This window comes from Schistocerca gregaria, unplaced genomic scaffold (assembly GCF_023897955.1).
Source record: "Schistocerca gregaria isolate iqSchGreg1 unplaced genomic scaffold, iqSchGreg1.2 ptg000405l, whole genome shotgun sequence".
In the NCBI taxonomy this organism is placed as follows: domain Eukaryota; kingdom Metazoa; phylum Arthropoda; class Insecta; order Orthoptera; family Acrididae; genus Schistocerca; species Schistocerca gregaria.
Window position 1 is genome coordinate 700,120 of NW_026061842.1, and position 21,558 is coordinate 721,677.

Below are 21,558 nucleotides of genomic sequence, written 5' to 3' on the forward strand. Positions count from 1 at the left end.
TCGATACCTAAAACTTGAATTGTACTACTTCTTACTGGCTATTACATCAACTTAGAAGCTTCATCTGTGTTATACTATGGTGCTTTTAGTGTCTCCGCATACCGCAGCACGCGACATAGCTTTGCAGACGATAAAAACAACCGTTTCTGAGAGAAGAGCGGCCAATGTGACGATCTGGCTTTAAGTCGATTCGATAATAAATGACGAAAACGGACGGATTTCTCAGGTTTTACTACACATGAACACTTTTCACATTCTCCCGTGCAACGCGGCTGCTAATCCTCTTTCATGCAAAATCTCAAGTTCCTAGCTCATGTCCAAGGCACCAAAGGAGGGTAAAAAGTCAATAATCGATACCTAAAACTTGAATTGTTCGTCTTCTTACTGGCTATTACATCAATTTAAAAGCTTCATCTGCGTTCTACTATGGTGCTTTTAGTGTCTCCGCATACCGCAGCACGCGTCATAGCTTTGCAGACGATAAATGTAACCGTTTCAGACAGAAGAGCGGCCAATGTGACGATCTGGTCTTAAGTCGATTCGATAACAAATGACGAAAACGGACGGATTTCTCAGGTTTTTACTACATATGAACACTTTTCACATTCTCCCGTGCAACTCGGCTGCTAGTCCTCCTTTCATGCAAAACGTTAAGGTCCTAGCCCATGTCCAAGGCATCAAAGCCAGCTAAAAAGTCAATAATCGATAACTAAAACTTGAATTGTACTACTTCATACTGGCTATTACATCAACCTAGAAGCTTCATCTGTGTTCTACTATGGTGCTTTTTGAGTCTCTGCAAACCGCAGCACGCGACATAGCTTTGCAGACGATAAGTACAACCGTTTTAGAGAGAAGAGCGGCCAATGTGACGATCTGGCTTTAAGTCGATTCGATAGCAAATGACGAAAACGGACGGATTTCTCAGGTTTTTACTACATATGAACACTTTTCACATTCTCCCGTGCAACGCGGCTGCTAAACCTCCTTTCATGCAAAATCTCAAGTTCCTAGCTCATGTCCAAGGCACCAAAGGAGGGTAAAAAGTCAATAATCGATACCTAAAACTTGAATTTTTCGACTTCTTACTGGCTATTACATCAACTTAAAAGCTTCATCTGCGTTCTACTATGGTGCTCTTAGTGTCTCCGCATACCGCAGCACGCGACATAGCTTTGCAGACGTTAAATGTAACCGTATCAGACAGAACAGCGGCCATTGTGTCGATCTGGCTTTAAGTCGATTCGACAACAAATGACGAAAACGGACGGATTTCTCAGGTTTTTACTACATATGCACACTTTTCACATTCTCCCATGAAACTCGGCTGCTACTGCTCCTTTCATGCATAATCTTAAGGTCCTAGCTCATGTCCAAGGCACCAAAGAAAATCAAAAAGTCAATAATCGATACCTAAAACTTGAATTGTACGACTTCTTACTGGCTATTACATCAACTTAGAACCTTCATCTGTGTTATACTATGGTGCTATTAGTGTCTCCGCATACCGCAGCACGCGGCATAGCTTTGCAGACGATAAAAACAACCGTTACTGAGAGAAGAGCGGCCAATGTGACGATCTGGCTTTAAGTCGATTCGATAACAAATGACGAACACGGATGGATTTCTCAAGTTTTTACTACATATGAACACTTTTCACATTCTCCCGTGCAACGCGGCTGCTAGTCCTCCTTTCATGAAAATTCTTAAGTTCCTAGCTCATGTCCAAGGCACCAATGAAGGGCAAAAAGTCAATAATCGATAACTAAAACTTGAATTGTACTACTTCTTACTGGCTATTACATCAACTTAGAAGCTCCATCTGTGTTCTACTATGCTGATTTTAGTGGCTCCGCATACCGCAGCACGCGTCATAGCTTTGCAGACGATAAATGTAACCGTTTCAGACAGAAGAGCGGCCAATGTGACGATCTGGCCTTAAGTCGATTCGATAACAAATGACGAAAACGGACGGATTTCTCAGGTTTTTACTACATATGAACACTTTCCACATTCTCCCGTGCAACGCGGCTGCTAGTCCCCCTTTCATGCAAATTCATGAGTTTCTAGCTCATGTCCAAGGCACCAAAGCCAGCTAAAAAGTCAATAATCCATAACTAAAACTTGAATTGCACTACTTCTTACTGGCAATTACATCAACTTCGAAGCTTCATCTGAGTTCTACTATGGTACTTCTAGTGTCTCCGCATACCGCAGCACGCGACATAGCTTTGCAGACGATAAGAACAACCGTTTCAGAGAGACGAGCGGCCAATGTGACGATCTGGCTTTAAGTCGATTCGATAACAAATGACGAAAACGGACGGATTTCTCAGGGTTTTACTACATATGAACACTTTTCACATTCTCCCGTGCAACGCGGCTGCTAATCCTCCTTTCATGCAATATCTCAAGTTCCTAGCTCATGTCCAAGGCACCAAAGGAGGGTAAAAAGTCAATAATCGATACCTAAAACTTGAATTGTACCACTTCTTACTGGCTATTACATCAACTTAGAAGCTTCATCTGCGTTCTACTATGGTGCTTTTAGTGTCTCCCCATACCGCAGCACGCGATTTAGCTTTGAAGACGATAAATGTAACCGTTTCAGACAGAAGAGCGGCCAATGTGACAATCTGACTTTAAGTAAATTCGATAACAAATGACAACACGGACGGATTTCTCAGGTTTTTACTACGTATGAACACTTCTCACGTTCTTCCGTGCAACGCGGCTGCTAGTCCTCCTTTTATGCAAAATCTGAAGTTCCTAGCTCATGTCCAAGGCACCATAGAAGGGTAAAAAGTCAATAATCGATACCTAAAACTTGAATTATACTACTTCTTATTGGCTAGTACACCAATTTAGAAGCTTCATCTGTGTTATACTATGGTGCTTTTAGTGTCTCCGGATACCGCAGCACGCGACATAGCTTTGCAGACGATAAATGTAACCGTTTCAGACAGAACTGCGGCCAATATGACAATCTGGCTTTAAGTCGATTCGACAACAAATGCCGAAAACGTACGGATTTCTCAGGTTTTTACTACATATGAACACATTTCACATTCTCCCGTGCAACTCGGCTGCTAGTCCTCCTTTCATGCAAAATCTTAAGTTCCTAGGTCATGTCGAAAGCACCAAAGAAGGGTAAAAACTCAATAATCGATACCTAAATCTTGAATTGTACTACATCTTACTGCTAATTACATCAACTTAGAATCTTCATCTGTGTTATACTATGGTGTTTTTAGTGTCTCCGCATAACGCAGCGCGCGACATAGCTTTGCAGACGATAAATGTAACCGTTTCAGAGAGAAGAGCGGCCAATGTGGCGATCTGGCTTTAAGCAGATTCGATAACAAATTACGAAAACGGACGGATTTCTCAGGTTTTTACTACATATGAACACTTTTCACATTCTCCCGTTTAACTCTGCTGCTAGTCCTACTTTCATGCAAAATATTAATTTCCTAACTCATGTCCAAGGCACCAAAGAAGGTTAAAAACTCAATAATCGATACCTAAAACTTGAATTGTACTACTTCATACTGGCTATTACATCAACTTAGAGGCTTCATCTGCGTTCTACTATGGTGCTTTTAGTGTCTCCGCATACCGCAGCACGCGACATAGCTTTGCAGACGATAAGTACAACCGTTTTAGAGAGAAGAGCGGCCAATGTGACGATCTGGCTTTAAGTCGATTCGATAACAAATGACGAAAACGGACGGATTTCTCAGGTTTTTACTACATATGAACACTTTTCAAATTCTCCCGTGCAACTCGGCTGCTAGTCCTCCTTTCATGCAAAGTGTTAAGGTCCTAGCTCATGTCCAAGGCACCAAAGCCAGCTAAAAAGTCAATAATCGATAACTAAAACTTGAATTCTACTACTTCTTACTGGCTATTACATCAACTTAGAAGCTTCATCTGTGTTCTACTATGCTGCTTTTAGTGTCTCCGCATACCGCAGAACGCGACATTGCTTTGCAGACTATAAGTACAACCGTTTCAGAGAGAAGAGCGGCTAATGTGACGATCTGGCTTTAAGTCGATTCGATAATAAATGACGAAAACAGACGGATTTCTCAGGATTTACTACATATGAACACTTTTCACATTATCCCGTGCAACGCGGCTGCTAATCCTCCTTTCATGCAAAATCTCAAATTCCTAGCTCATGTCCAAGGCACCAAAGGAGGGTAAAAAGTCAATAATCGATACCTAAAACTTGAATTGTACCACTTCTTACTGGCTATTACATCAATTTAAAAGCTTTATCTGCGTTCTACTATGGTGCTTTTAGTGTCTCCGCATACCGCAGCACGCGACATAGCTTTGCAGACGTTAAATGTAACCGTATCAGACAGAACAGCGGCCATTGTGACGACCTGGCTTGAAGTCGATTCGACAACAAGTGACGAAAACGGACGGATTTCTCTTGTTTTTACTACATATGAACACTTTTCACACTCTCCCGTGAAACTCGGCTGCTACTACTCCTTTCATGCATAATCTTAAGATCCTAGCTCATGTCCAACGCACCAAAGAAAAGTAAAAAGTCAATAATCGATACCTAAAACTTGAATTGTACTACTTCTTACTGGCTATTACATCAGCTTAGAAGCTTCATCTGTGTTATACTATGGTGCTTTTAGTGTCTCCGCATACCGCAGCACGCGACATAGCTTTGCAGACGATAAAAACAACCGTTTCTGAGAGAAGAGCGGCCAATGTGACGATCTGGCTTTAAGTCGATTCGATAATAAATGACGAAAACGGACGGATTTCTCAGGTTTTACTACACATGAACACTTTTCACATTCTCCCGTGCAATGCGGCTGCTAATCCTCCTTTCATGCAAAATCTCAAATTCCTAGCTCATGTCCAAGGCACCAAAGGAGGGTAAAAAGTCAATAATCGATACCTAAAACTTGAATTGTTCGTCTTCTTACTGGCTATTACATCAATTTAAAAGCTTCATCTGCGTTCTACTATGGTGCTTTTAGTGTCTCCGCATACCGCAGCCCGCGACATAGCTTTGCAGACGATAATTGTAACCGTTTCAGACAGAAGAGTGGCCAATGTGACGATCTGGCCTTAAGTCGATTCGATAACAAATGACGAAAACGGACGGATTTCTCAGGTTTTTACTACATATGAACACTTTTCACATTCTCCCGTGCAACTCGGCTGCTAGTCCTCCTTTCATGCAAAACGTTAAGGTCCTAGCCCATGTCCAAGGCACCAAAGCCAGCTAAAAAGTCAATAATCGATAACTAAAACTTGAATTGTACTACTTCATACTGGCTATTACATCAACCTAGAAGCTTCATCTGTGTTCTACTATGGTGCGTTTTGAGTCTCTGCAAACCGCAGCACGCGACATAGCTTTGCAGACGATAAGTACAACCGTTTCAGAGAGAAGAGCGGCCAATGTGACGATCGGGCTTTCAGTCGATTCGATAACAAATGACGAAAACGGACGGATTTCTCAGGTTTTTACTACATATGAGCACTTTTCACATTCTCCCGTGCAACTCGGCTGCTGGTCCTCCTTTCATGCAAATTGTTAAGTTCCTAGCTCACGTCCAAGCACCAAAGCCAGCTAAAAAGTCAATAATGGATAACTAAAACTTGAATTGTACTACTTCTTACTGGCTATTACATCAACTTAGAAGCTTCTTCTGTGTTCTACTATGGTGCTTTTAGTGTCTCCTCATACCGCAACACGCGACATAGCTTTGCAGACGATAAGTACAACCGTTTTAGAGAGAAGAGCGGCCAATGTGACGATCTGGCTTTAAGTCGATTCGATAGCAAATGACGAAAACGGACGGATTTCTGAGGTTTTTACTACATACGCACACATTTCACATTCTCCCGTGCAACGCGGCTGCTAGTCCTCCTTTCATGCAAAATCTTAAGTTCCTAGCTCATGTGCAAGGCACCAAAGAAGGGTATAAAGTCAATAATCCATAACTAAAACTTGAATTGTACTACTTCTTACTGGCTATTACATCAACTTAGAAGCTTCATCTGTGTTCTACTATGGTGCTTTTAGTGTCTCCGCATACCGCAGCAAGCGTCATATATTTGCAGACGATAAATGTAACCGTTTCAGAGAGAAGAGCGGCCAATGTGACGATCTGGCTTTAAGTCGATTCGATAACAAATGACGAAAACGGACGGATTTCTCAGGTTTTTACTACATATAAACACTTTTCACTTTCTCCCGTGCAACGCGGCTGCTAATCCTCCTTTCATGCAAAATCTCAAGTTCCTAGCTCATGTCCAAGGCACCAAAGGAGGGTAAAAAGTCAATAATCGATACCTAAAACTTGAATTGTTCGACTTCTTACTGGCTATTACATCAACTTAGAAGCTTCATCTGTGTTCTACTATGTTGATTTTAGTGGCTCCGCATACCGCAGCACGCGTCATAGCTTTGCAGACGATAAATGTAACCGTTTCAGACAGAAGAGCGGCCAATGTGACGATCTGGCCTTAAGTCGATTCGATAACAAATGACGAAAACGGACGGATTTCTCAGGTTTTTACTACATATGAACACTTTCCACATTCTCCCGTGCAACGCGGCTGCTAGTCCCCCTTTCATGCAAATTCATGAGTTTCTAGCTCATGTCCAAGGCACCAAAGCCAGCTAAAAAGTCAATAATCCATAGCTAAAACTTGAATTGTACTACTTCTTACTGGCAATTACATCAACTTCGAAGCTTCATCTGAGTTCTACTATGGTACTTCTAGTGTCTCCGCATACCGCAGCACGCGACATAGCTTTGCAGACGATAAGAACAACCGTTTCAGAGAGACGAGCGGCCAATGTGACGATCTGGCTTTAAGTCGATTCGATAACAAATGACGAAAACGGACGGATTTCTCAGGGTTTTACTACATATGAACACTTTTCACATTCTCCCGTGCAACGCGGCTGCTAATCCTCCTTTCATGCAATATCTCAAGTTCCTAGCTCATGTCCAAGGCACCAAAGGAGGGTAAAAAGTCAATAATCGATAACTAAAACTTGAATTGTACCACTTCTTACTGGCTATTACATCAACTTAGAAGCCTCATCTGCGTTCTACTATGGTGCTTTTAGTGTCTCCCCATACCGCAGCACGCGATTTAGCTTTGAAGACGATAAATGTAACCGTTTCAGACAGAAGAGCGGCCAATGTGACAATCTGACTTTAAGTAAATTCGATAACAAATGACAAACACAGACGGATTTCTCAGGTTTTTACTACGTATGAACACTTCTCACGTTCTTCCGTGCAACGCGGCTGCTAGTCCTCATTTTATGCAAAATCTGAAGTTCCTAGCTCATGTCCAAGGCACCATAGAAGGGTAAAAAGTCAATAATCGATACCTAAAACTTGAATTATACTACTTCTTATTGGCTAGTACACCAATTTAGAAGCTTCATCTGTGTTATACTATGGTGCTTTTAGTGTCTCCGGATACCGCAGCACGCGACATAGCTTTGCAGACGATAAATGTAACCGTTTCAGACAGAACTGCGGCCGATATGACAATCTGGCTTTAAGTCGATTCGACAACAAATGCCGAAAACGTACGGATTTCTCAGGTTTTTACTACATATGAACACTTTTCACATTCTCCCGTGCAACTCGGCTGCTAGTCCTCCTTTCATGCAAAATCTTAAGTTCCTAGGTCATGTCGAAAGCACTAAAGAAGGGTAAAAACTCAATAATCGATACCTAAATCTTGAATTGTACTACATCTTACTGCTAATTACATCAACTTAGAATCTTCATCTGTGTTATACTATGGTGTTTTTAGTGTCTCCGCATAACGCAGCGCGCGACATAGGTTTGCAGACGATAAATGTAACCGTTTCAGAGAGAAGAGCGGCCAATGTGGCGATCTGGCTTTAAGCAGATTCGATAACAAATTACGAAAACGGACGGATTTCTCAGGTTTTAACTACATATGAACACTTTTCACATTCTCCCGTTTAACTCTGCTGCTAGTCCTACTTTCATGCAAAATATTAATTTCCTAACTCATGTCCAAGGCACCAAAGAAGGTTAAAAACTCAATAATCGATACCTAAAACTTGAATCGTACTATTTCTTACTGGCTGTTACATCAACTTAGAGGCTTCATCGGTGTTCTACTACTGTGCTTTTGGTGTCTCCGCATACCGCAGCACGCGACATAGCTTTGCAGACGATAAGTACAACCGTTTCAGAGAGAAGAGCGGCCAATGTGACGATCTGGTTTTAAGTCGATTCGATAACAAATGACGAAAACGGACGAAGTTCCCAGGTTTTTACCACATATGAACACTTTTGACATTCTCCCGTGCAACTCGGCTGCTCGTCCTCCTTTCATGCAGAATCTTAAAGTCCTAGTTCATGTCCAAGGCACCAAAGTCAGCTAAAAAGTCAATAATCGATACCTAAAACTTGAATTGTACTACTTCTTACTGGCTAATACATCAACTTAGAAGCTTCCCTTGTGTTCTACTATGTTGCTTTTAGTGTCTCCACATACCGCAGCACGAGACATAACTTTGCAGACGATAAGTACAAACGTTTTAGAGAGAAGAGCGGCCAATGTGACGATCTGGCTTTAAGTAGTCCTTTCATGCAAAATCTTAATATCCTAGCTCATGTACAAGGCACCAAAGAAGGGTAAGAAGTCAATAATCGATGCCTAAAACTTGAATTGTACTACTTCTTACTGGCTATTACATCAACTTAGAACCTTCACCTGTGTTCTACTCTGGTGCTTTTAGTGTCTCCACATACCGCAGCACGAGACATAACTTTGCAGACGATAAGTACAAACGTTTTAGAGAGAAGAGCGGCCAATGTGACGATCTGGCTTTAAGTCCTCCTTTCATGCAAAATCTCAAGTTCCTAGCACATGTCCAAGGAAACAAAGAAGGGTAAAAAGTCAATAATCGATACCTAAAACTTGAATTGTACTACTTCATACTGGCTATTACATCAACTTAGAGGCTTCATCTGCGTTCTACTATGGTGCTTTTAGTGTCTCCGCATACCGCAGCACGCGACATAGCTTTGCAGACGATAAAAACAACCGTTTCTGAGAGAAGAGCGGCCAATGTGACGATCTGGCTTTAAGTCGATTCGATAATAAATGACGAAAACGGACGGATTTCTCAGGTTTTACTACATATGAACACTTTTCACATTCTCCCGTGCAACGCGCCTGCTAATCCTTCTTTCATGCAAAATCTCAAGTTCCTAGCTCATGTCCAAGGCACCAAACGAGGGTAAAAAGTCAATAATCGATACCTAAAACCTGAATTGTTCGTCTTCTTACTGGCTATTACATCAATTTAAAAGCTTCATCTGCGTTCTACTATGGTGCTTTTAGTGTCTCCGCATACCGCAGCACGCGACATAGCTTTGCAGACGTTAAATGTAACCGTATCAGACAGAAAAGCGGCCATTGTGACGATCTGGCTTTAAGTCGATTCGACAACAAATGACGAAAACGGACGGATTTCTCTTGTTTTTACTACATATGAACACTTTTCACATTCACCCGTGCAACGCGGCTGGTAGTCCTCCTTTCATGAAAATTCTTATGTTCCTAGCTCATGTCCAAGTCACCCATGAAGGGCGAAAAGTCGATAATCGATAACTAAAACTTGAATTGTACTACTTCTTACTGGCTATTACATCAACATAGAAGCTTCATCTGTGTTCTACTATGTTGATTTTAGTGGCTCCGCATACCGCAGCACGCGTCATAGCTTTGCAGACGATAAATGTAACCGTTTCAGACAGAAGAGTGGCCAATGTGACGATCTGGCCTTAAGTCGATTCGATAACAAATGACGAAAACGGACGGATTTCTCAGGTTTTTACTACATATGAACACTTTTCACATTCTCCCGTGCAACTCGGCTGCTAGTCCCCCTTTCATGCAAAACGTTAAGGTCCTAGCCCATGTCCAAGGCACCAAAGCCAGCTAAAAAGTCAATAATCGATAACTAAAACTTGAATTGTACTACTTCATACTGGCTATTACATCAACCTAGAAGCTTCATCTGTGTTCTACTATGGTGGTTTTTGAGTCTCTGCAAACCGCAGCACGCGACATAGCTTTGCAGACGATAAGTACAACCGTTTCAGAGAGAAGAGCGGCCACTGTGACGATCTGGCTTTAAGTCGATTCGATAACAAATGACACGAAAACGGACGGATTTCTCAGGTTTTTACTACATATGAACACTTTTCACATTCTCCCGTGCAACGCGGCTGCTAGTCTTCCTTTCATGCAATATTTTTAGTTCATAGCTAATGTCCAAAGCACCAAAGAAGGGTAAAAAGTCAATAATCGATAACTAAAACTTGAATTGTACTACTTCTTACTGGCTATTACATCAACTTAGAAGCTTCATCTGTGTTCTACTATGGTGCTTTTAGTGTCTCCGCATACCGCAGCACGCGACATAGCTTTGCAGACGATAAGGACAACCGTTTCAGAAAGAAGAGCAGCCAATGTGACTATCTGGTTTTAAGATGATTCGATAACAAATGACGAACACGGACGGATTTCTCAGGTTTTTACTACATATGAACACTTTCCACATTCTCCCGTGTAACGCGGCTGCTAGTCCTCCTTTCATGGAAATTCATGAGTTTCTAGCTCATGTCCAAGGCACCAAAGCCAGCTAAAAAGTCAATAATCCATAACTAAAACTTGCATTGTACTACTTCTTACTGGCAATTACATCAACTTAGAAGCTTCATCTGAGTTTTACTATGGTATTTCTAGTGTCTCCGCATACTGCAGCACGCGACATAGCTTTGCAGACGATAAGAACAACCGTTTCAGAGAGACGAGCGGCCAATGTGACGATCTGGCTTTAAGTCGATTCGATAACAAATGACGAAAACGGACGGATTGCTCAGGTTTTTACTACATATGTACACTTTTCACATTCTCCCGTTTAAATCGGCTGCTAGTCCTACTTTCATGCAAAATCTTAATTTCCTAACTCATGTCCAAGGCACCAAAGAAGGTTAAATACTCAATAATCGATACCTAAAACTTGAATCGTACTATTTCTTACTGGCTGTTACATCAACTTAGAGGCTTCATCTGTGTTCTACTATGGTGCTTTTAGTGTCTCCTCATACCGCAGCACGCGACATAGCTTTGCAGACGATAAGTACAACCGTTTTAGAGAGAAGAGCGGCCAATGTGACGATCTGGCTTTAAGTCGATTCGATAGCAAATGACGAAAACGGACGGATTTCTGAGGTTTTTACTACATACGCACACATTTCACATTCTCCCGTGCAACGCGGCTGCTAGTCCTCATTTCATGCAAAATCTTAAGTTCCTAGCTCATGTGCAAGGCACCAAAGAAGGGTATAAAGTCAATAATCCATAACTAAAACTTAAATTGTACTACTTCTTACTGGCTATAACATCAACTTAGAAGCTTCATCTGTGTTCTACTATGGTGCTTTTAGTGTCTCCGCATACCGCAGCAAGCGTCATATCTTTGCAGACGATAAATGTAACCGTTTCAGAGAGAAGAGCGGCGAATGTGACGATCTGGCTTTAAGTCGATTCGATAACAAATGACGAAAACGGACGGATTTCTAAGGTTTTTTCTACATATGCACACTTTTCACATTCTCCCGTGAAACTCGGCTGCTACTGCTCCTTTCATGCATAATCCTAAGGTCCTAGCTCATGTCCAAGGCACCAAAGGAGGGTAATAAGTCAATAATCGATACCTAAAACTTGAATTGTTCGACTTCTTACTGGCTATTACATCAACTTAAAAGCTTCATCCGCGTTCTACTATGGTGCTTTTAGTGTCTCCGCATACCGCAGCACGCGACATAGCTTTTCAGACGTTAAATGTAACCGTATCAGACAGAACAGCGGCCATTGTGACGATCTGGCTTTAAGTCGATTCGACAACCAATGACGAAAACGGACGGATTTCTCAGGTTTTTTCTACATATGCACACTTTTCACATTCTCCCGTGAAACTCGGCTGCTACTGCTCCTTTCATGCGTAATCTTAAGGTCCTAGCTCATGTCCAAGGCACCAAAGAAAATCAAAAAGTCAATAATCGATTCCTAAAACTTGAATTGTACTACTTCTTACTGGCTATTACATCAACTTAGAACCTTCATCTGTGTTATACTATGGTGCTTTTAGTGTCTCCGCATACCGCAGCACGCGGCATAGCTTTGCAGACGATAAAAACAACCGTTTCTGAGAGAAGAGCGTCCAATGTGACGATCTGGCCTTAAGTCGATTCGATAACAAATGACGAAAACGGACGGATTTCTCAGGTTTTTACTACATATGAACACTTTCCACATTCTCCCGTGCAACGCGGCTGCTAGTCCCCCTTTCATGCAAATTCATGAGTTTCTAGCTCATGTCCAAGGCACCAAAGCCAGCTAAAAAGTCAATAATCCATAACTAAAACTTGAATTGCACTACTTCTTACTGGCAATTACATCAACTTCGAAGCTTCATCTGAGTTCTACTATGGTACTTCTAGTGTCTCCGCATACCGCAGCACGCGACATAGCTTTGCAGACGATAAGAACAACCGTTTCAGAGAGACGAGCGGCCAATGTGACGATCTGGCTTTAAGTCGATTCGATAACAAATGACGAAAACGGACGGATTTCTCAGGGTTTTACTACATATGAACACTTTTCACATTATCCCGTGCAACGCGGCTGCTAATCCTCCTTTCATGCAATATCTCAAGTTCCTAGTTCATGTCCAAGGCACCAAAGGAGGGTAAAAAGTCAATAATCGATACCTAAAACTTGAATTGTACCACTTCTTACTGGCTATTACATCAACTTAGAAGCTTTATCTGCGTTCTACTATGGTGCTTTTAGTGTCTCCCCATACCGCAGCACGCGATTTAGCTTTGAAGACGATAAATGTAACCGTTTCAGACAGAAGAGCGGCCAATGTGACAATCTGACGTTAAGTAAATTCGATAACAAATGACAAACACGGACGGATTTCTCAGGTTTTTACTACGTATGAACACTTCTCACGTTCTTCCGTGCAACGCGGCTGCTAGTCCTCCTTTTATGCAAAATCTGAAGTTCCTAGCTCATGTCCAAGGCACCATAGAAGGGTAAAAAGTCAATAATCGATACCTAAAACTTGAATTATACTACTTCTTATTGGCTAGTACACCAATTTAGAAGCTTCATCTGTGTTATACTATGGTGCTTTTAGTGTCTCCGGATACCGCAGCACGCGACATAGCTTTGCAGACGATAAATGTAACCGTTTCAGACAGAACTGCGGCCAATATGACAATCTGGCTTTAAGTCGATTCGACAACAAATGCCGAAAACGTACGAATTTCTCAGGTTTTTACTACATATGAACACTTTTCACATTCTCCCGTGCAACTCGGCTGCTAGTCCTCCTTTCATGCATAATCTTAAGTTCCTAGGTCATGTCGAAAGCACCAAAGAAGGGTAAAAACTCAATAATCGATACCTAAATCTTGAATTGTACTACATCTTACTGCTAATTACATCAACTTAGAATCTTCATCTGTGTTATACTATGGTGTTTTTAGTGTCTCCGCATAACGCAGCGCGCGACATAGCTTTGCAGACGATAAATGTAACCGTTTCAGAGAGAAGAGCGGCCAATGTGGCGATCTGGCTTTAAGCAGATTCGATAACAAATTACGAAAACGGACGGATTTCTCAGGTTTTTACTACATATGAACACTTTTCACATTCTCCCGTTTAACTCTCCTGCTAGTCCTACTTTCATGCAAAATATTAATTTCCTAACTCATGTCCAAGGCACCAAAGAAGGTTAAAAACTCAATAATCGATACCTAAAACTTGAATTGTACTACTTCATACTGGCTATTACATCAACTTAGAGGCTTCATCTGCGTTCTACTATGGTGCTTTTAGTGTCTCCGCATACCGCAGCACGCGACATAGCTTTGCAGACGATAAGTACAACCGTTTTAGAGAGAAGAGCGGCCAATGTGACGATCTGGCTTTAAGTCGATTCGATAACAAATGACGAAAACGGACGGATTTCTCAGGTTTTTACTACATATGAACACTTTTCACATTCTCCCGTTTAACTCTGCTGCTAGTCCTCCTTTAATGCAAAGTGTTAAGGTCCTAGCTCATGTCCAAGGCACCAAAGCCAGCTAAAAAGTCAATAATCGATAACTAAAACTTGAATTCTACTACTTCTTACTGGCTATTACATCAACTTAGAAGCTTCATCTGTGTTCTACTATGGTGCTTTTAGTGTCTCCGCATACCGCAGAACGCGACATTGCTTTGCAGACTATAAGTACAACCGTTTCAGAGAGAAGAGTGGCTAATGTGACGATCTGGCTTTAAGTCGATTCGATAATAAATGACGAAAACAGACGGATTTCTCAGGATTTACTACATATGAACACTTTTCACATTATCCCGTGCAACGCGGCTGCTAATCCTCCTTTCATGCAAAATCTCAAGTTCCTAGCTCATGTCCAAGGCACCAAAGGAGGGTAAAAAGTCAATAATCGATACCTAAAACTTGAATTGTACCACTTCTTACTGGCTATTACATCAATTTAAAAGCTTTATCTGCGTTCTACTATGGTGCTTTTAGTGTCTCCGCATACCGCAGCACGCGACATAGCTTTGCAGACGTTAAATATAACCGTATCAGACAGAACAGCGGCCATTGTGACGACCTGGCTTGAAGTCGATTCGACAACAAGTGACGAAAACGGACGGATTTCTCTTGTTTTTACTACATATGAACACTTTTCACACTCTCCCGTGAAACTCGGCTGCTACTACTCCTTTCATGCATAATCTTAAGATCTTAGCTCATGTCCAACGCACCAAAGAAAAGTAAAAAGTCAATAATCGATACCTAAAACTTGAATTGTACTACTTCTTACTGGCTATTACATCAACTTAGAAGCTTCATCTGTGTTATACTATGGTGCTTTTAGTGTCTCCGCATACCGCAGCACGCGACATAGCTTTGCAGACGATAAAAACAACCGTTTCTGAGAGAAGAGCGGCCAATGTGACGATCTGGCTTTAAGTCGATTCGATAATAAATGACGAAAACGGACGGATTTCTCAGGTTTTACTACACATGAACACTTTTCACATTCTCCCGTGCAACGCGGCTGCTAATCCTCCTTTCATGCAAAATCTCAAATTCCTAGCTCATGTCCAAGGCACCAAAGGAGGGTAAAAAGTCAATAATCGATAACTAAAACTTGAATTGTTCGTCTTCTTACTGGCTATTACATCAATTTAAAAGCTTCATCTGCGTTCTACTATGGTGCTTTTAGTGTCTCCGCATACCGCAGCACGCGACATAGCTTTGCAGACGATAATTGTAACCGTTTCAGACAGAAGAGTGGCCAATGTGACGATCTGGCCTTAAGTCGATTCGATAACAAATGACGAAAACGGACGGATTTCTCAGGTTTTTACTACATATGAACACTTTTCACATTCTCCCGTGCAACTCGGCTGCTAGTCCTCCTTTCATGCAAAACGTTAAGGTGCTAGCCCATGTCCAAGGCACCAAAGCCAGCTAAAAAGTCAATAATCGATAACTAAAACTTGAATTGTACTACTTCATACTGGCTATTACATCAACCTAGAAGCTTCATCTGTGTTCTACTATGGTGCTTTTTGAGTCTCTGCAAACCGCAGCACGCGACATAGCTTTGCAGACGATAAGTACAACCGTTTCAGAGAGAAGAGCGGCCAATGTGACGATCGGGTTCTCAGTCGATTCGATAACAAATGACGAAAACGGACGGATTTCTCAGGTTTTTACTACATATGAACACTTTTCACATTCTCGGTGCAACTCGGCTGCTGGTCCTCCTTTCATGCAAATTGTTAAGTTCCTAGCTCACGTCCAAGCACCAAAGCCAGCTAAAAAGTCAATAATGGATAACTAAAACTTGAATTGCACTACTTCTTACTGGCTATTACATCAACTTAGAAGCTTCATCTATGTTCTACTATGGTGCTTTTAGTGTCTCCTCATACCGCAACACGCGACATAGCTTTGCAGACGATAAGTACAACCGTTTTAGAGAGAAGAGCGGCCAATGTGACGATCTGGCTTTAAGTCGATTCGATAGCAAATGACGAAAACGGACGGATTTCTGAGGTTTTTACTACATACGCACACATTTCACATTCTCCCGTGCAACGCGGCTGCTAGTCCTCCTTTCATGCAAATTCTTAAGTTCCTAGCTCATGTGCAAGGCACCAAAGAAGGGTATAAAGTCAATAATCCATAACTAAAACTTGAATTGTACTACTTCTTACTGGCTATAACATCAACTTAGAAGCTTCATCTGTGTTCTACTATGGTGCTTTTAGTGTCTCCGCATACCGCAGCAAGCGTCATATATTTGCAGACGATAAATGTAACCGTTTCAGAGAGAAGAGCGGCCAATGTGACGATCTGGCTTTAAGTCGATTCGATAATAAATGACGAAAACAGACGGATTTCTCAGGATTTACTACATATGAACACTTTTCACATTATCCCGTGCAACGCGGCTGCTAATCCTCCTTTCATGCAAAATCTCAAATTCCTAGCTCATGTCCAAGGCACCAAAGGAGGGTAAAAAGTCAATAATCGATACCTAAAACTTGAATTGTACCACTTCTTACTGGCTATTACATCAATTTAAAAGCTTTATCTGCGTTCTACTATGGTGCTTTTAGTGTCTCCGCATACCGCAGCACGCGACATAGCTTTGCAGACGTTAAATGTAACCGTATCAGACAGAACAGCGGCCATTGTGACGACCTGGCTTGAAGTCGATTCGACAACAAGTGACGAAAACGGACGGATTTCTCTTGTTTTTACTACATATGAACACTTTTCACACTCTCCCGTGAATCTCGGCTGCTACTACTCCTTTCATGCATAATCTTAAGATCCTAGCTCATGTCCAACGCACCAAAGAAAAGTAAAAAGTCAATAATCGATACCTAAAACTTGAATTGTACTACTTCTTACTGGCTATTACATCAACTTAGAAGCTTCATCTGTGTTATACTATGGTGCTTTTAGTGTCTCCGCATACCGCAGCACGCGACATAGCTTTGCAGACGATAAAAACAACCGTTTCTGAGAGAAGAGCGGCCAATGTGACGATCTGGCTTTAAGTCGATTCGATAATAAATGACGAAAACGGACGGATTTCTCAGGTTTTACTACACATGAACACTTTTCACATTCTCCCGTGCAATGCGGCTGCTAATCCTCCTTTCATGCAAAATCTCAAATTCCTAGCTCATGTCCAAGGCACCAAAGGAGGGTAAAAAGTCAATAATCGATACCTAAAACTTGAATTGTTCGTCTTCTTACTGGCTATTACATCAATTTAAAAGCTTCATCTGCGTTCTACTATGGTGCTTTTAGTGTCTCCGCATACCGCAGCCCGCGACATAGCTTTGCAGACGATAATTGTAACCGTTTCAGACAGAAGAGTGGCCAATGTGACGATCTGGCCTTAAGTCGATTCGATAACAAATGACGAAAACGGACGGATTTCTCAGGTTTTTACTACATATGAACACTTTTCACATTCTCCCGTGCAACTCGGCTGCTAGTCCTCCTTTCATGCAAAACGTTAAGGTCCTAGCCCATGTCCAAGGCACCAAAGCCAGCTAAAAAGTCAATAATCGATAACTAAAACTTGAATTGTACTACTTCATACTGGCTATTACATCAACCTAGAAGCTTCATCTGTGTTCTACTATGGTGCTTTTTGAGTCTCTGCAAACCGCAGCACGCGACATAGCTTTGCAGACGATAAGTACAACCGTTTCAGAGAGAAGAGCGGCCAATGTGACGATCGGGCTTTCAGTCGATTCGATAACAAATGACGAAAACGGACGGATTTCTCAGGTTTTTACTACATATGAGCACTTTTCACATTCTCCCGTGCAACTCGGCTGCTGGTCCTCCTTTCATGCAAATTGTTAAGTTCCTAGCTCACGTCCAAGCACCAAAGCCAGCTAAAAAGTCAATAATGGATAACTAAAACTTGAATTGTACTACTTCTTACTGGCTATTACATCAACTTAGAAGCTTCATCTGTGTTCTACTATGGTGCTTTTAGTGTCTCCTCATACCGCAACACGCGACATAGCTTTGCAGACGATAAGTACAACCGTTTTAGAGAGAAGAGCGGCCAATGTGACGATCTGGCTTTAAGTCGATTCGATAGCAAATGACGAAAACGGACGGATTTCTGAGGTTTTTACTACATACGCACACATTTCACATTCTCCCGTGCAACGCGGCTGCTAGTCCTCCTTTCATGCAAAATCTTAAGTTCCTAGCTCATGTGCAAGGCACCAAAGAAGGGTATAAAGTCAATAATCCATAACTAAAACTTGAATTGTACTACTTCTTACTGGCTATAACATCAACTTAGAAGCTTCATCTGTGTTCTACTATGGTGCTTTTAGTGTCTCCGCATACCGCAGCAAGCGTCATATATTTGCAGACGATAAATGTAACCGTTTCAGAGAGAAGAGCGGCCAATGTGACGATCTGGCTTTAAGTCGATTCGATAACAAATGACGAAAACGGACGGATTTCTCAGGTTTTTACTACATATAAACACTTTTCACATTCTCCCGTGCAACGCGGCTGCTAATCCTCCTTTCATGCAAAATCTCAAGTTCCTAGCTCATGTCCAAGGCACCAAAGGAGGGTAAAAAGTCAATAATCGATACCTAAAACTTGAATTGTTCGACTTCTTACTGGCTATTACATCAACTTAAAAGCTTCATCTGCGTTCTACTATGGTGCTCTTAGTGTCTCCGCATACCGCAGCACGCGACATAGCTTTGCAGACGTTAAATGTAACCGTATCAGACAGAACAGCGGCCAATGTGACGATCTGGCTTTAAGTCGATTCGATAACAAATGACGAAAACGGACGGATTTCTCAGGTTTTTACTACATATAAACACTTTTCACATTCTCCCGTGCAACGCGGCTGCTAATCCTCCTTTCATGCAAAATCTCAAGTTCCTAGCTCATGTCCAAGGCACCAAAGGAGGGTAAAAAGTCAATAATCGATACCTAAAACTTGAATTGTTCGACTTCTTACTGGCTATTACATCAACTTAGAAGCTTCATCTGTGTTCTACTATGTTGATTTTAGTGGCTCCGCATACCGCAGCACGCGTCATAGCTTTGCAGACGATAAATGTAACCGTTTCAGACAGAAGAGCGGCCAATGTGACGATCTGGCCTTAAGTCGATTCGATAACAAATGACGAAAACGGACGGATTTCTCAGGTTTTTACTACATATGAACACTTTCCACATTCTCCCGTGCAACGCGGCTGCTAGTCCCCCTTTCATGCAAATTCATGAGTTTCTAGCTCATGTCCAAGGCACCAAAGCCAGCTAAAAAGTCAATAATCCATAGCTAAAACTTGAATTGTACTACTTCTTACTGGCAATTACATCAACTTCGAAGCTTCATCTGAGTTCTACTATGGTACTTCTAGTGTCTCCGCATACCGCAGCACGCGACATAGCTTTGCAGACGATAAGAACAACCGTTTCAGAGAGACGAGCGGCCAATGTGACGATCTGGCTTTAAGTCGATTCGATAACAAATGACGAAAACGGACGGATTTCTCAGGGTTTTACTACATATGAACACTTTTCACATTCTCCCGTGCAACGCGGCTGCTAATCCTCCTTTCATGCAATATCTCAAGTTCCTAGCTCATGTCCAAGGCACCAAAGGAGGGTAAAAAGTCAATAATCGATAACTAAAACTTGAATTGTACCACTTCTTACTGGCTATTACATCAACTTAGAAGCCTCATCTGCGTTCTACTATGGTGCTTTTAGTGTCTCCCCATACCGCAGCACGCGATTTAGCTTTGAAGACGATAAATGTAACCGTTTCAGACAGAAGAGCGGCCAATGTGACAATCTGACTTTAAGTAAATTCGATAACAAATGACAAACACAGACGGATTTCTCAGGTTTTTACTACGTATGAACACTTCTCACGTTCTTCCGTGCAACGCGGCTGCTAGTCCTCATTTTATGCAAAATCTGAAGTACCTAGCTCATGTCCAAGGCACCATAGAAGGGTAAAAAGTCAATAATCGATACCTAAAACTTGAATTATACTACTTCTTATTGGCTAGTACACCAATTTAGAAGCTTCATCTGTGTTATACTATGGTGCTTTTAGTGTCTCCGGATACCGCAGCACGCGACATAGCTTTGCAGACGATAAATGTAACCGTTTCAGACAGAACTGCGGCCGATATGACAATCTGGCTTTAAGTCGATTCGACAACAAATGCCGAAAACGTACGGATTTCTCAGGTTTTTACTACATATGAACACTTTTCACATTCTCCCGTGCAACTCGGCTGCTAGTCCTCCTTTCATGCAAAATCTTAAGTTCCTAGGTCATGTCGAAAGCACCAAAGAAGGGTAAAAACTCAATAATCGATACCTAAATCTTGAATTGTACTACATCTTACTGCTAATTACATCAACTTAGAATCTTCATCTGTGTTATACTATGGTGTTTTTAGTGTCTCCGCATAACGCAGCGCGCGACATAGGTTTGCAGACGATAAATGTAACCGTTTCAGAGAGAAGAGCGGCCAATGTGGCGATCTGGATTTAAGCAGATTCGATAACAAATTACGAAAACGGACGGATTTCTCAGGTTTTTACTACATATGAACACTTTTCACATTCTCCCGTTTAACTCTGCTGCTAGTCCTACTTTCATGCAAAATATTAATTTCCTAACTCATGTCCAAGGCACCAAAGAAGGTTAAAAACTCAATAATCGATACCTAAAACTTGAATCGTACTATTTCTTACTGGCTGTTACATTAACTTAGAGGCTTCATCGGTGTTCTACTACTGTGCTTTTGGTGTCTCCGCATACCGCAGCACGCGACATAGCTTTGCAGACGATAAGTACAACCGTTTCAGAGAGAAGAGCGGCCAATGTGACGATCTGGTTTTAAGTCGATTCGATAACAAATGACGAAAACGGACGAAGTTCCCAGGTTTTTACCACATATGAACACTTTTGACATTCTCCCGTGCAACTCGGCTGCTCGTCCTCCTTTCATGCAGAATCTTAAAGTCCTAGTTCATGTCCAAGGCACCAAAGTCAGCTAAAAAGTCAATAATCGATACCTAAAACTTGAATTGTACTACTTCTTACTGGCTAATACATCAACTTAGAAGCTTCCCTTGTGTTCTACTATGTTGCTTTTAGTGTCTCCACATACCGCAGCACGAGACATAACTTTGCAGACGATAAGTACAAACGTTTTAGAGAGAAGAGCGGCCAATGTGACGATCTGGCTTTAAGTAGTCTATTCATGCAAAATCTTAATATCCTAGCTCATGTACAAGGCACCAAAGAAGGGTAAGAAGTCAATAATCGATGCCTAAAACTTGAATTGTACTACTTC